At 43.3% G+C, this 14,875-nt stretch overlaps 1 long non-coding RNA gene across 1 annotated transcript; it reads left to right on the top strand.

The window, feature by feature from the left end:
• Nucleotides 1-5,145: 5,145 nt before the first annotated feature.
• Nucleotides 5,146-10,347, top strand: LOC120372716. The gene is made up of 3 exons (XR_005585141.1): nucleotides 5,146-5,291; nucleotides 6,070-6,243; nucleotides 9,783-10,347. It is a non-coding gene; the product is annotated as an uncharacterized LOC120372716 (long non-coding RNA).
• Nucleotides 10,348-14,875: the final 4,528 nt, after the last annotated feature.

Raw genomic sequence — 14,875 nt, 5'->3', positions numbered from 1 at the left:
ACCCTAAGGATTTTCCTGATACAGTTTATATGCAACTAGGAACAATTCTGCAGATGAGCTGTAAACTTTTATTTCCATTGGTTGAAACTTATCCATGCTATTCATTAATTTGGGCCAATGTAACTTCTGACATCAAAATAAGGGTAGCATGAATCTGAAAAAAAAAAGGTCATATTCTAGGATGGATGGGGAATAATTATGTTAATTCAAGATGTGCAAAAAGATTTTAATTAATCTTTTTGCATATGATTTCTCCTTTTCAGTTCATTCTAACTGAACCATAGCCAATTGGTGTGGAATTGGTGTGCATGCAAATCCCCAAATTATATAAATCTATCATTTGCCTGTTTCTGGTTCTTCTAAACCAGGAGCTATAACATTTCTCATGGCTCTGATATATAGAGTAGCGGATATATTATGTCTACATAGTACAGATAGCTCATCTTTAATTTGCCTAGGTAAAGAGTGGCTTAGGGCTCAAACCTGAATCCACTGATATCACTGAGCAGACGTTCCCACTAGTTTCAATCTGTGCAGAAATAAACCATGAATCACATCTGTTTATAGCTTCTGTGGACCATGAAATCAGATGAGCTGGATTAAGGTACACCATGACACAGGGCTGCCTGTGGTCCTGCACCTGACTTGAAATGGCAGTGGCAGGGGGGCCTCTCTTCACCTCCCAGAGAGGCACATGAAGTGGCATAGATCCCTCTTGCTCTCCACAACCACCAGCAGGGGTCTCCTTTCTCCTGAAGAAACAGGAATGGCAACAGGGAAGACCCCAGTATATCCCACAGCAGCCAGGGAGTATCTGCTTGGATATGAGCCTACTACATTCTTCCCCTTCTGTCACACACAGAGACCTCTATGCGGGTGGTGTTGGTAGACCCTCTCCAGCTGTGCCAGTAAGTCTTGGAGTTAGTACCCCATTAAGATGAATGAGGCAATTTACACCTCTCAGACCTATAGTTTCAGGCTGTTTGCAGACAGGCAGACATGGCTATAACAGCTATGGCTAAGTCATGTTTTCAAGCTGACCCCCAACTATGAGTGCCAGAAACTTTTTTTTTTTTAAATTAAAGCTTAGATTCTGATCTAGTCACATGACTCCAGAAACTGAAATACTAGGCATGAATCTGTAGTACCTAAGCCTTAATATGGTCCCGGAAGTAAACATAGGGACATGTGATAGCCAGAAGTCCACATGTTCCATCAAAGAATACCTGTGGAAAATAAGACAGCAACCCTCCTTTTAACTTTTGCAGTGAAACTAGGAGGTAGTACTTGTAGAAATATTTCTGTGCCATGAAGTAAATATTCATGGTACTGGATTATGCAACTATGTGGGCCAATACTTAAAAAATACCCTAAAATTAAGCTCCCAAAGTCTTAATTAGGCTCTAAAGTAAGTTTGGTCTGATTTTCAGAAGCACTGACCACCAGTCACCACTGGAATCAATCTGATTTTGTGCAACCTCCATCCCCAGACTGTGTGCTTGGCCCTTTTGAAAAGTCAGACCTAAGTTATTCGTAAGCCTGACTTTACGCCTCCATTTTAAAAAGATCTTTGCTGTTGTATCCAAGAAACATGGTACTGTCAGGACTGAACAAGGGAAGTAGAGCTCTTATCATGGCATAAACTCAATGGATAAGCAGCAGGTAACAAAGTACCGAGAGGTCAGTTTTCAAACTACAGATCAGACCTGCAGCACTGTATCCAATCATATTTAAAAAACGTCTCCAGCTTCCTTCTGCACTATTTTGCAGTCCTGGTACTGACTTTAGCAGCCTTTTTTTTTTCTTTAATTCCATTTGCTCTTTATATAAGGAGTTTCTGTCTGAATCTTTTATTAGCTAGTAGCCTCTTCAACATCTGCAATGAGATCTGGTATTGCATTAGTTATCACCTATTGAACAGTTTTACTACTGTAACTCTAATACTCTGGCTTTCTAATAAAAAAAAACAACAACCACCACACCACTCCTAACCTCACCAACTCTTTTTCTTTTTTGCCTTAAATTAAACAAGCATCTTGAAGAAAGTCCAATATAATTCTCATAATGAGCCCAGTCTGAGGATGGGGACTACAAAAAACAAAAACAAACAAACAAACAAAAAACACCAAAGCAAAAACAAAAAAACAACCAAAAAACCCCACTTTAAAAATACAAAAGTGTTAAAATAGAAATGTAAGTTTCCAGCTAAAGCAAACCAGTGCTAAAAGTCCTGTTTGGGTACAGGGGGTGGGGCGGGGGGAAGATGGAGCATATCAACACTGTACTAATTTAAAAGAAAATATACTGACGCCAGTTGGTAAATCCAAGTTTAGAATTAAAATCCAAAGAATAACAAATGTATCAGTTTAAACTGGAAGTGGTGAATGTTGGTTCCTGTATATTGCGGTCATTCATAGAATGGTATAGACAATAGATCTTATAAAAGTTATAGGCTCTTCGTAGTGTGAGGAGTGTTAAAGGCAACACCCATACATATGGATAAAGCCAGAACAGATGTTTACACCTACAAGATCTGACTTTCAGCTTCATCAGTGTACACACAGTTTTGAAAATCAGTTGTAATGTACTATATGCATGGTCTACAAGTCACCTTTCGGCTCCCTATGTTTTTGGCCTATCTGGGGGGACTGCCTGGCTGTTCTAATTTATTTTCTGTCTGAAAAAAGTACCCTATAGGCCATCCACTGGCCTACCGTAGCAAGAGTATAGGATGCCCCAGCTATGCACCTCCTTTCTCCTCCCCATCCCTGACATGTTTCTTAAGCAAATGCTCTGTATCTGCATGTCCATATTAATAGATAGTTTCCGGAAGATACTCCTTAAGAACGTGAAACACAGATTCTGAGTTTTGCTTGCTCAATAAAACTTCTACTCTGCAAGTGGCTTCCTCTCCACAGGCCCCCAGATAGCCCAAGTACACGCAGGGCAGAAAGGTGACTTACATCTTGGGTTCTCTGTTTCCCTTGCATCAAGCATAGGAACACACAACAACAGATAATTGGGTCTTATGTGGATTACAAGGCCAAGTTTGTCGATTTCAGAAAATGGTATTTTTCACTTTTTTGGCCTGAAGAGGGCCTAGGAGGTTCAGACGGAGTCTTTAGTAGATGCCATTTGGTCATTTAGTTTTATATTCTGTACATATGTTTTGGAAGCTGGTGATGAGTGCACTTTAATCAAACCAAAGAGCTATACTTGTAGGGGGCTAGGGAAGTTATAGAGTCTATTATTCTGGCCTTGACTACCTGTGCATTCATGTATAAAGAACTGGCTTTTTTTTCTTTATTATATGGATGCTGCTGCAGGTCAGGGCTGGATACTACTAGCTTAAGGTATGTGTACTTGCAAGAGCAGTGACAACAGTTCAGTTACTGAAGATTTCAGAGAGTTACTAGTCAAAGACAATATAATTTAGGGTCTGTCACTGTAATGGACAGATTGAAAGTGTTGGTACTATAGATTTGGGGTTAGCCTTATCAAACTTTTTTCAGTAATTGCACCCTTGCTTTCAGCGAGTAGCAAAGTTAGGAGCACACCAGCTAGCCTATACATGTCACAGGACAGCAGAGTTTCCACTGCGTCATCTTACACCACCCAGCAAGCAGTTGGACAGAACAGCAAAGCAGCTGATGGACAGGTTGGGGCAAGCCTCCTGTCTCTTAACTCTGTTTAATGGCTCTGTTGCTCAGTTCTAAAGTCCCACCATAATGTTTATGCTTGTATGCAGCTGTTTTAATAAAGCAGGTTGTCCTGAAGCCAGAGTACAGGCCCAGGGCCGCCCAGAGGGGGGGGCAAGAGGGGCAATTTGCCCCAGGCCCCGTGTCCCGCAGGGGCCCCCACGAGTGGCCCCTGGAGTGTTTCCCGTCTTCCCGCGGCTCCGGTTGAGCTCCCGCAGTCATACCTGCGGCAGGTAGACCGGAGCCCGAGACGAGTGGACCTGCCGCAGGCAGGACTGCGGAGGGGGCGCTCGTCCCGCGGCTCGGCTGGACCTCCCGCAGTCATGCCTGCGGCAGGTCCGCTCGTCCCGGGCTCCGGAGCCGCGGAGCCCCCCAGGGAAAGGGCTGCCCCACGCGCCTGCTTGGCGCGCTGGGGTCTAGAGCCGCCCCTGAGCGGGGGCCCCCCGCCGCCGAAGACCCCGGGCCCCCGGAATTCTCTGGGCGGCCCTGTACAGGCCTGGTGCCCAGGAACTCCTGAATTACATTCTTGACCTGCCTCCATCACCCTATGCTCCCTTCAGTAGGAGACACTACATCTCATTTTCCCCCTCTGGAAAATAGGAATACCATCATTTACCAGGCTCACAGGGGTGCTTTGTGCACTATTTAATATTTGTACAATGCTTCAAAGATATTCTTTACAGAATAGTCAAGAGCTAGTTTTTACTTTATACGTCTCATAAAAAGTGCTAATCTTTAAACAAATTGTTTTTCCACAATTCCTGTTATTTAAAGTCATTGATAAAGTATTTAGAATATCTGACTTCTTAAGTTTTGTCAACACCATGAAGTTGAATGTTAGAACATGTTAACTAACTCAGTGTCAAATGGCCAGTGTTAAGGACACATGTTCAAAAAATATGTAAAAACAATAAGGCCAAAGAAGACTCTCCTGAATGCCAGAAACCTGAATCAGAAGAGGAAAGGTTAGTAAAAGAGCAAATATCTGTAGTTCCATTACATTCTATACAGGATTACACACAAAAACCTGGATTAAGAGGATACTGAAGTTGCAAAATCAAGCACTCAAAAGTCAAGAAATGCCAGAATTAAGGTTGCCTGTGTAACCTTAGTTCAGCTTCTTTGTTCATATTTGTTAGGATACAGTCTTTCAGCCTCCTTCCTCCTCAGCTTCTAATCCCCATCCCCTTTGCCATCCATCACTCCCCTCAGGTCTGTTTCCTATCCTCTCTGCATTTAACAGAATTTTTTCCTCCTCCATGCTATCTCCCTTTTTTCAGTCCTGGTACACAGCACCACAGTGGCCTGCAGCAGCTGGGATCAACAATCACCGAGCAAGTCCTGCTCAGCCTTTGCAACAATGGGCTGGAGCATGGCCAGTGCAGATGGAATCTTCAGAAAATTTAACTGCCATATTTTGAGCATGTGCAAACTAAAATTTTTCAAAGGTTGATAACTTGGACAAATTTGGATGGATGAACATGGGAACAGCAAAAGGCACATCCCCAACTCCAGAGTGTTCCCCTGTGCCAAATTTAGAGTCCCTGCTACAAAATGGGGGGCACTACAGCTACTCAAGTCAACAGTTTTAAGGTTGTTGGGTTTTTTTTAAAACATGGGCAAGTCACAATTTCCCCTAATCTCATTCTAAAACAGCAGAGCCATTTTTGGTGAAACTTTCTAAGGGAAGTTTGCCTTAGGCAAACACCTGGTATGGAAAATATCAGTCTACATCAACAACTGAAATTAGGGTATTTATAAGGGAAGTGTTGGGCAACCTTATATGTTGGCAAAACTGGTACTGTTGCCTACAATAATATTTAAACCATATTCATATTTTAAATCTTTTGCTGTTTCCACTTGATCCAGACAGGTTCTGATTTTTCTCATATTTGTTCAGAGTTGGTCACAGAATAATTTATTTGAATAACACTAGGTCTGTGATTTGTTTGTGAGTAGTCAATTGTGAGATCCCATGTACAAAATATGAACAGATTTCAATGGGTGCATCTAGGAAGCCTTTCATATTGGGGCCACCACCATACAATCACATAGTAGCATGCCATGTTTCTGTTCTTTGATTGGATTAGCATAGGGTGACCAGAAAACAAGGGTGAATAATCGGGACAGGGGGTGGGGGTAATAGGCACCTATATAAGAAAAAGCTCCAAATATCGGGACTGTCCCTATACAATCAAGACATCTGATCACCCCAGATTAGCATAACACTTGGAATCAGGTTTCCTTCGCTACTATTAATTTGAAATTCACTTTGTTAATATTCTTCAGCATTGGCTTAAAATTGACTGTTTTGAAAAATATTCCTACCCGTAAACTAATTTGTTAAATTATTTGTGTTCACTTTTCATAGGAGGCGCAAGAACACAGACAAAATGAATTTGCTTAAACATTAAAGAAGACCATTGATGGAAATTTGCAGTAGTTACCCAGGTCAAGAAGCCTCGATAATATAAAAATGTGAAAATTTCTAAAAACCAGAAAGATTGGAACATAAAAGACTGGGAAGACCCTTGGATTTAGGAAGGTTTGTGTGTGCTAAACTTTGTATATCCCTTTTAAACAGAAGAGTTAAGGAAAGATTGGAAGAATAACAACAGAAAAAACATTATTTCAGTTTGCTTTTCCCCTCTTTAGGAATGTCTTTAGGAAAGGTGTGCAGCTAGATTTAAGTCCCAGCATTGATTATTTTTTCTCCAAGAGTTGGTTTTATTTTATGGCTCTCTATCTCACCCAGGACATCACTTGCGTACTGATGATGTTTGGTTATACTAGGGGTGGCCAAACGGAGGCTCGTGAGCCGCACATAGCTCTTTTACAGTTAAAGTGTGGCTCAGAGAGCCCCCCCACCACAAACACACCTCCCCATTCTCCGCTTACCAGACTGGGGGGGGGGGGAGGAGAGAGGGCAAAGCTTGGGGTGGGGGCTAGGGGCTTCTACCAGAGTTTACTGGTGCCTGCTGAGAGTGGGGGCACACTTTAAAGGTTCAGCTCCCCCTCCCACCCCCTGCAAAAGCTTGAGTCACACACCTCCAGGCATACCCCTCTCTTACTCTCAGCAGCCCCTCCCTGCAGCTCCCAGGTATTAACTCCTTGTAGAGAGGCAGCAGCAAACAGCTGGGAGCTGCAGGGAGGGAGCACTACTATAGCTCCATGGGGAGGGGCAGCAGCTCTTGCTGCAGCTCCCAGCTGTTTGCTGCTGGCTCTCCCCATGGCCACAGCTCCCAGCTTGCTGGCTCCAGCAGCTGCCATGCAGGAAGAGGGCCCGGCGGCACCATGTGACTGAGCGGGGCCAGCAAACCCTGGCAAAAATCAGGGGGGGCACATGACCCCACGGGCAGCCCCCACATGTCACCTCTGGCGGCAGTGTGTGTGTGTCAGGGCTGCAGGGGCGCACCAGCTCTCAAACTTCTGAAGATTGTTATATGCGGCTCTGAAGGTCAGTAAGTTTGGCCACCCCTGGACTATACCATCAATCTCAGCTAAAGATCCAGTTCTACAAATCCCTATTTGCACAAGTATTCAGGTGAGCAAAAACTATTCGTATGTGGAAAGTCATGTGGTATCAGGCTCTAAATTAGTTCACAACTAAGAGCCACATTTTCAAAAGGGAAACTTCCCTGCAATTGAGCAAATATTGTTATTAAAGGTGCTGCAGATGCAAACAACTTTCCCTGAGTAGCAGAATCTTTTACCTTTTGTTGTCAGGATGGACCAGGCCTTGTCTCCCTGCTTATCAGTAATCTCCTTCTCACTTATGGGGCAGTTTAATTTATCCCTCAAGCTAAATTAGGAAAACCACACCCTTACAGGGCAGTTTAAAATCCAGAAAAACAATCTCTCCTACCAGCCATTCAGCACCCTGTTTGTTTCCCTCTCTGAGTCAGGGCCCTTCTTCACAAGTGTAAACAATTCCCTCTTTTGATGCAGTGGGAGGAAAGGGGCTCTCCTGTCTCTGAAGTCCCAGCTGTGGATCCCCACAAAGAAAGTGCTCCGTTCACATTCAAAGCCCTCTTGGCTCATGTTGTCAACTGCCTCTTCCTCTACTCTGCTAGTCTCTGAACTTCCCTCCTGGAGTCTGGCTACTTCTGGTTCATTAGCCACCCCTCCTTAGTATTACAAAACCCTTTATTAACCCACCTAGTTCTAACCACTCGAAGGCTTTGTGACAATGTCCACAGAATATCCCTTTCTCCCTGAGGTTCCTTATTCTTCAGTCCATCCGCTCTTATGCCTCCTTTGTATCACCTTCACAGGCTTCCACCTAGGACCGTTCAGCAGGTTATACCTCTTTCCTGGTTTCTCATTTACTGGAGAAAAGGGAGATATATAAAGCTGCTCTCTCCCAGCATGCATTGCTGCCAAGCCTTACAGTTCCTTCCAATCTTTTCTGGGGATTCTGAGAGGTGTAGTTCTCTTGATCAGGACTAAAACTGGGAATAGTGCTGGGCCTGTAACCTCCCTTGGAGGGGAAAAATACACTGGTGCAGCCTTCAAAAAGAGAAATCAGGCCTCAGCCCATTAGAACGTGTCCCAAAATATGTTGCTTTAAGACGCTGTGTCCTATTAAAATCTCAATATTTTTTTAACATCCAGCAAGCCATAATATTAATTGTATAGATACTGCAATAGCAATGAGAAAGACTGTTGTTATGTCATAGCAACTATCTTACAGATGTATCATAACATGCTCTATGGGTTTAATGCTATAGTAACAGAATCAAATAAAAAAACATATAATATAGGGTCAGATTCTTTTACCTTTATTTCACAAATTGTCCCATCAAAATCAATGGGACCCCTTGGCGAGAAAGGCACTGCTCAATATGAGCCATGGTGTCTGGCTCAAATAATATAGTTACATAATTATTTGAGAACATTAAGTATATTCCATAATACAATTTCAAAGTAGTACTGGGAGAGAGAAATTAAGAGGCACAAATGAGGGAGAGAAGAAAAATGAAAATTAAATTTAGAAAATCAGGTGAGAGTCAGTGAGTTGTAGATCAACAGGAAGTAGGGTGACCAGATCACTCAGGTCAAATATCGGGACATGGGAGGGGCGGGGGGGAACAGGGACAGAGGGGGAAAAAATGGCGGCAGAGCAAAAAAAAAAAAAAAATCCCCCACCCCCGATTCCTCCTCCCTCCGCAAGCGCTGGAGGGAGGCCCGGGAGACTCAGGGGAGCGCGGGGCTGGGGTGAGTGTGAGTCTGGCCTGGCCCCAAGCAGGCAGGACTCGGGCGCGGTACCTGGAGGGAGAGTAGGGGGTGGCCTTCAGAGCCAGGCGGCGGTTGTTCTCCCCACCTGGGCAGCGGGACTTGGGAGCAGCTGCTGCTGCAGCTCCCACTGCCGCGGGGGGAGGAAGCGGCCGCTGGCCAAGCTTGGCGGCTGCGGCTCTAGCACCCATTAACCCCCCGAGGCCGGGCCTGCTGCGGGGACCCAGCGCGCCCATCCCGCTTGGGTCCCACAGGAGAACGAATGGGGCTGGGCTGCCAATGCCTCCGCTGCGGGATTGCACCAGCCGGGCAGCCAGCCCAGACACGACTGTCCAGGGGCTGGGCGCAGCATGCGCGCTGCTGGGTCCCTGCAGCAGGCCCGGGCTCGGGGGGTTCTGGCCCGGGCGCCAAAGCCGCAGCCGCTGAGCGCCACGTGCTTGGCCGCTTCCCCCCCCCCGCGGCAGTGGGAGCTGCAGCAGCGGCTGCTCCCGAGTCCTGCTGCCCAGGTGGGGAGAACAGCTGCCGCCTGGCCCCGCGGGCCGCCCCCCTACTCTCCCTTCAGGTACCGAGTCCTGCCTGCTCGGGGCCAGGCCAGACTCACACTCACCCCAGGCCCGCACTCCCCTGCGTCTCCTGGGCATGGCATGCTTGGCAAGAGGCGGGGATTTGGGGAGGGAGCCAATGGGGGAAGAAGGGGGCAGAGTCAGGGCGGGGGAGGGCGCGAGCTCTTCTGGGCTCCAGAGCCTTTGTTTGTCCAGTGTCCCGACCTAACATTGGTCGGGACGCGGGACAAACAAGCAAATATCGGGACAGTCCCAATAAAATCGGGACGTCTGGTCACCCTAACAGGAAGGCTGTTTCAGAAGGCAGGGGCTGCCAAGGAGAAGGCTCTCATGCCACCAGTGGTGCAAGACTGAAGAGGGGAATGCACTGGATTCTGAAATGGCAAGGTTGAGTCCACAAAAGAAGCAGGAGTAGCACAATGACAAGAGGGAACTAAACACACCGCAGAGTCACTGGCTGTACTGCAGTCAAGGAGAAAGAATGAAATGAATTCATTAAAGATTTACAACTTTATGGTCACACGTGTAATTAAGATGCAAAATATGAGATTTGTTTCCATGTCATAAGAACAAAGATGACTGATACTTAACACTCTGCAGTATAGGGTAATTGGATTATCATTTTAACAAGTGAAACAGCATTTTCTAACGTTATTCAGGCTAAATTAAGGTAACCCAAAATGCCGAGACTATTAATTTTGCATTATTAGTGACATGCTGTACATTGCTCTGAGTACTTGAACTGTGAGCATGCTTGGGAATTTCAAGAGAACTCTTTGAATTACATAGCAGATTATGTATAGCATCAATAGATACTAGAAGAGCCATCAGCAGCGATTTGAAAATGTATCTCTTTCCTAAATTAAGGAAAGATTAGCTGGGGAGAAGAGAAATATGCTAAACGCTCATAAAATCTAAGCCTGTTCAGCAGCACAGCCTACATGGACTAATAGTAAATAATTTTATCATCTGACATGAATAAAATAAGTCTAGAGGTTGTGGTTGCCTTTTGAAAGTAGCAATGAAATAAAGAGGAATTAAGAAACATTATCTTGAAATTGTCAAACTTTGCAGTTTTGAGATCAATAAAAATATAAGAACAAGATCAGGGATTTGTTGTTGATTTTTTTTATATATATTTTTGTACTGCATTGTGCTAATGATGAAATTTATCCCAACTATTATTCCACTGAAGTCTGTCTGCGAGTTGCAGCAGAAATAAATTTGACTCATGGATTCAAAATGTGTTTATGATTTTTCATAGTCTGTTAAAATTATTTTTGTAGACAGAACTAAGACATTTACTTTAATGGACAATCAGAGTCAAAATACAATAATTATTAATTTTTCTATCTAAAATAATTGTGGATTTTGGATGAATAGCTGTAGCATGTATTCCGTAAGTGAAGCAACAAGAGTCAGAAACCATAGAGGAAATGCCCATAGAAATATTCCCCAGGGCATATTACACAGGGATCTTGCACAGAGAATGTACACAGAGGGTCTGATTCTCCACTTGGTTATACCTGCTTTAGATCAGGGTAGCTCAATTGACTTTCCTGCCACACAGAAGAATCAGGGCCAGGAAATGCAGAAGGAATCTTGCACAGGGAGATTAAATACATAGGCGGTGTTCATGGAGGCATAGGGAAAAAAAAAAGGAAGGGAGTGATGCCAAAAAGTATCCAGCTGGATGAGCAAATCATTAGGTTTTGTATTCTATCATCATTCATTATGGTAAAGGGCACTTGTGAGTGGATTTTGTGCCTGAGATGGTAAATTGTTATGACAATGTTGCAAGTCTGAGTTAAATGCTGTCGACATGCTCCTCCAAATTCTACTTAAGTTAACTGTTAAGAAAAGGGCTTGGGTTGTTTAAAGCTTGCATTTGTCCACATTCTATCCTGGTGTAAGCTGGTGAAGACAATGGTGTTAGTCTACTTACATAATGGCTAAATTTTATCCAGTATCTTTAGTAAAGGATGGATACAAAGTTCAGGAGTCAAGGTGTTGGGGTTTTGAAAATACATATTAAAAATGTAGCTATTTAAACTGTACAGAACAATACATCTTCAGTATTTTTATTTTACCTTATGACCTAAGCTATATAAAGTGTCTTGATGGTTTGATCAGACCAGAAAACTACCAACATACACCTGTACCTTACTCCTTGATTTTTCTGCCTTTGGTAGAGAGGAATTATTTTTCTGTCCAAGTAGCCTTAAACATTACAGTGAATTTAGATTCAGGAGAAATATGAATGTGTGGTGTCTGAAGTGCTGGCATTAGACTGTGCTGGGAACTGAATGTGGTAGAAAAAGGATGGCATGCTATAGGTCTTTGACTGGAACAATGGCTGGAAATCATTTGGAGAAAGTATTCTGTTACTGCTATGATATTTTGGGCTCCAGACTGAAATGTTTAGAATGTGAACTGTTCAGACAGTTGAGTGTTTTGGGAAGTGGCCCTACACCATGGCAACTAACATATAGTTTTTCATTGCTGCTGCATCATTACACAGGAGAAAGAAAAGAGGAAGTGAAAAAAGATAAGTATAGGCATATACAGACAGACAGACATATCCACAGGCAGGCAGACAGACAAACATATCCGCTATTCCATGCACATATCTCCCACTGTGTAACAGTAAGTCCTAAATGGCTATATGTTGTATTTGTATCTTTCGTTTAACTGGCAAATGCGTATAAACTCCTGAAGCCAGATCATTTCTTTGGCCCAGCCATCTAAGGAGTCTCCAGGGTGGTGTTAATTTCCAGAAGAGTACCAGTATAACATAAACTGCCTCCAGAAATTGGCTCTTGATACAACTCCTTTGGCTGGGAGCATATAAACAACTTTGGGCTACAACTTCTCACTTTCAGCCATATAATGCCCCCATATAACGGATCCCAGAGGAGTAAAAGTATAGCTGGGGCTGCTGTTATCCCTTCCAATTATCCATCATGGTAATTCCTAGGGGAGAGATGTAGATGAGTCTTAGAAAGAATAGGTTCTTAGGGCCAAATCCTCAGCCCAGTGTTTAGTACAAGTAGTTGGGCTGGCCTCGGGGACAAGGGGAAGCCTCAGGGAAGCCAAAGTCCCCTGCTAATCCCCTGATGAGCCTGCATCAATCAAAGTGTCCCTGGGTTCTCCCAACATAACCCAGCCCTCATGGGACAAGAGCAGAAAATCTGCACAGCCACCAACCCTTCCCTAGCCCACTACCCCACTTGTGCTGCCACTCCAGAAGCCCTCTAAAGCTAGGCTTACTGCAGTGGAGGAGGTGCAGATCTCCTGGATCCAGCCTCTCCCTTCTGCTGCAAAACCACACAAGTTCCACTGGCTGAACAGAGGTTGGAATGGCCCTTTAATGCAGACACACTAACTGCAGGGGCCTGCAAGGGCAGAAAACTGAAACATAGAAGTAAATATTAGACAAATGCATTTTTGCATACTCAAACTGTAACTAATTTTACATTTGCAACAACAGCTTATTGAATTACATAAACTAAATATTTTCATGGGTTTACGTGATGCTTAACTAAAAGATGAGCAAAATGGTTCAAACAAAATAGGAACCAAACCTAGAATCCTGAACATCCCTTGAATCCAGACCTTTATTTAGATTCAGATAGGTAGAAGGGATATTTGCTGTATCTGAACCAATCTCAATGCCTTTCTCTGCTTCTGTTACTTCTATCTGATCCCCAATCCACTTGCTGGCCACTCCCCTTATTCCTGACACAATCCCCAAAGCACTCCCTACCGCTGCTGTTTCCTCCTTTGTGCCTTTGAAGAGTAATGGGGACTAGCAGGTTTAACAGCCTCTCTGCTGGACCCTGGGCTTTCACTCACAGCAAACTTTCTGGCACTCTGGGTTCTTACCTGTTTGTTATTCTCCAGGATGCATAGTGATCCTTTGAAGCCAAAGAGGATACAAAATTGAGCAAGACCTGTTGGGCCTCATGACTATTCAAATAAAGAGGGGGTGGGGGTAAAACTGAATGGGGGGGGCACATGCAAAGAAGTTTGTTGAAGGGCTGGGGAGGATGTTAGGGACTCAGGGAAAGGGATTGGGGGAAGGGAGGCTGCTCCTGGATTAGATCTTCATGAATAGTAAATAAATAGACTGGTGAAGATATTTGCTAATAAAAATGCCACATTTACTCTGTAAAGATTCATAAGGTTATTATAATTATTTAATGTATCATCTAGAGGTCCCTGTCAGAATCAAGATTCCATTGTGCTAGGTACTGTACGTACATGGAGGGAGAAACTGTGCCTGTCCCAAACAGGCAATCTTAATGCCTGTATAATATCTACATAGACCACACAGACAAAGTGTGAGAGAAAGGGGCTATTGTTATCTGAATTTTATAGGTGGGGATGAAAGGCACAGACAAATTAAATATTCGATCAACTGACATGTATGTGTGAAAATATTTGCAGATCTCCAAACTTTTATAAATTTTGTCACTAATGATCCCATGTCTGAAAAATCACACTAAAAGTGGATTGAGTAGTCACTGTTCTGTATTTGCTATACATGTCTTTTCATTCTCCTGTTTAAAAAGTTTCAATCAACCATTTAGGGAACAGAAACAATACCACGTGACCAATCTAGGTAATCATGAACAATGGACACTAGTGAATAATCAAATGACCTGTTTGCAAACAAAGCATGATCTAAAAATTGTTCATCTAAACTATACATGTGACTAACAAATACATCTGAAGAAAATTAGAATAAATTCACAAACAATTCACTAACCCAAGAAAGGCTAAGTTCATAATTAGTGAAAAATTCAGCTCTCACATGCATGTCTTTGTGAAATGAGTTTATGCTCAGATAAGTATTTGTATTTTCCGTAGCTTACCTGAACTGAAACTCCAAATCTTTCTGAAGTTTGTCTAGCATACTGATTAAGTCTTTGAAAGTCACTTTACCATTTCTTTAAGTTCTTGTAGATAACCTACAAAAGAAACTTAGGAAAGTACTTTCTTTTCCAAATCCTTATGATCTTACTTCGCAATGTCCTGAGACCCAGGAATCTGACACTGAAATTTTGAATATGTGATGATGACTAAAAATCAAGTTTACAATTTAAAATTAGCAGCATGTGAATCTTTAAATGATGTGGGGTTAATTTCTTACATGTGTATTTTGTAACCTTGGTTTCATGATTCATCACTTCTAAAGTCAATTATTTACATTTATATACAGTGTAATAAACAGCAGGCTTATGTGGGTAAAATTGGAACTGAAATCAGGGACACATCTCAGAATGAGTTACAGTTGAGAAATACATGTATGGGTGGAAACCTCATACTAGAATCATGTGGCTCATGAACTCAGAACCGGATTATTTTTGGTTGTTT

Source organism: Mauremys reevesii, linkage group 9 (assembly GCF_016161935.1).
Source record: "Mauremys reevesii isolate NIE-2019 linkage group 9, ASM1616193v1, whole genome shotgun sequence".
Taxonomy (NCBI): Eukaryota; Metazoa; Chordata; order Testudines; family Geoemydidae; genus Mauremys; species Mauremys reevesii.
Note: the sequence above shows the minus strand (reverse complement) of the source record. Positions and strands in the feature narration are given on the sequence as shown.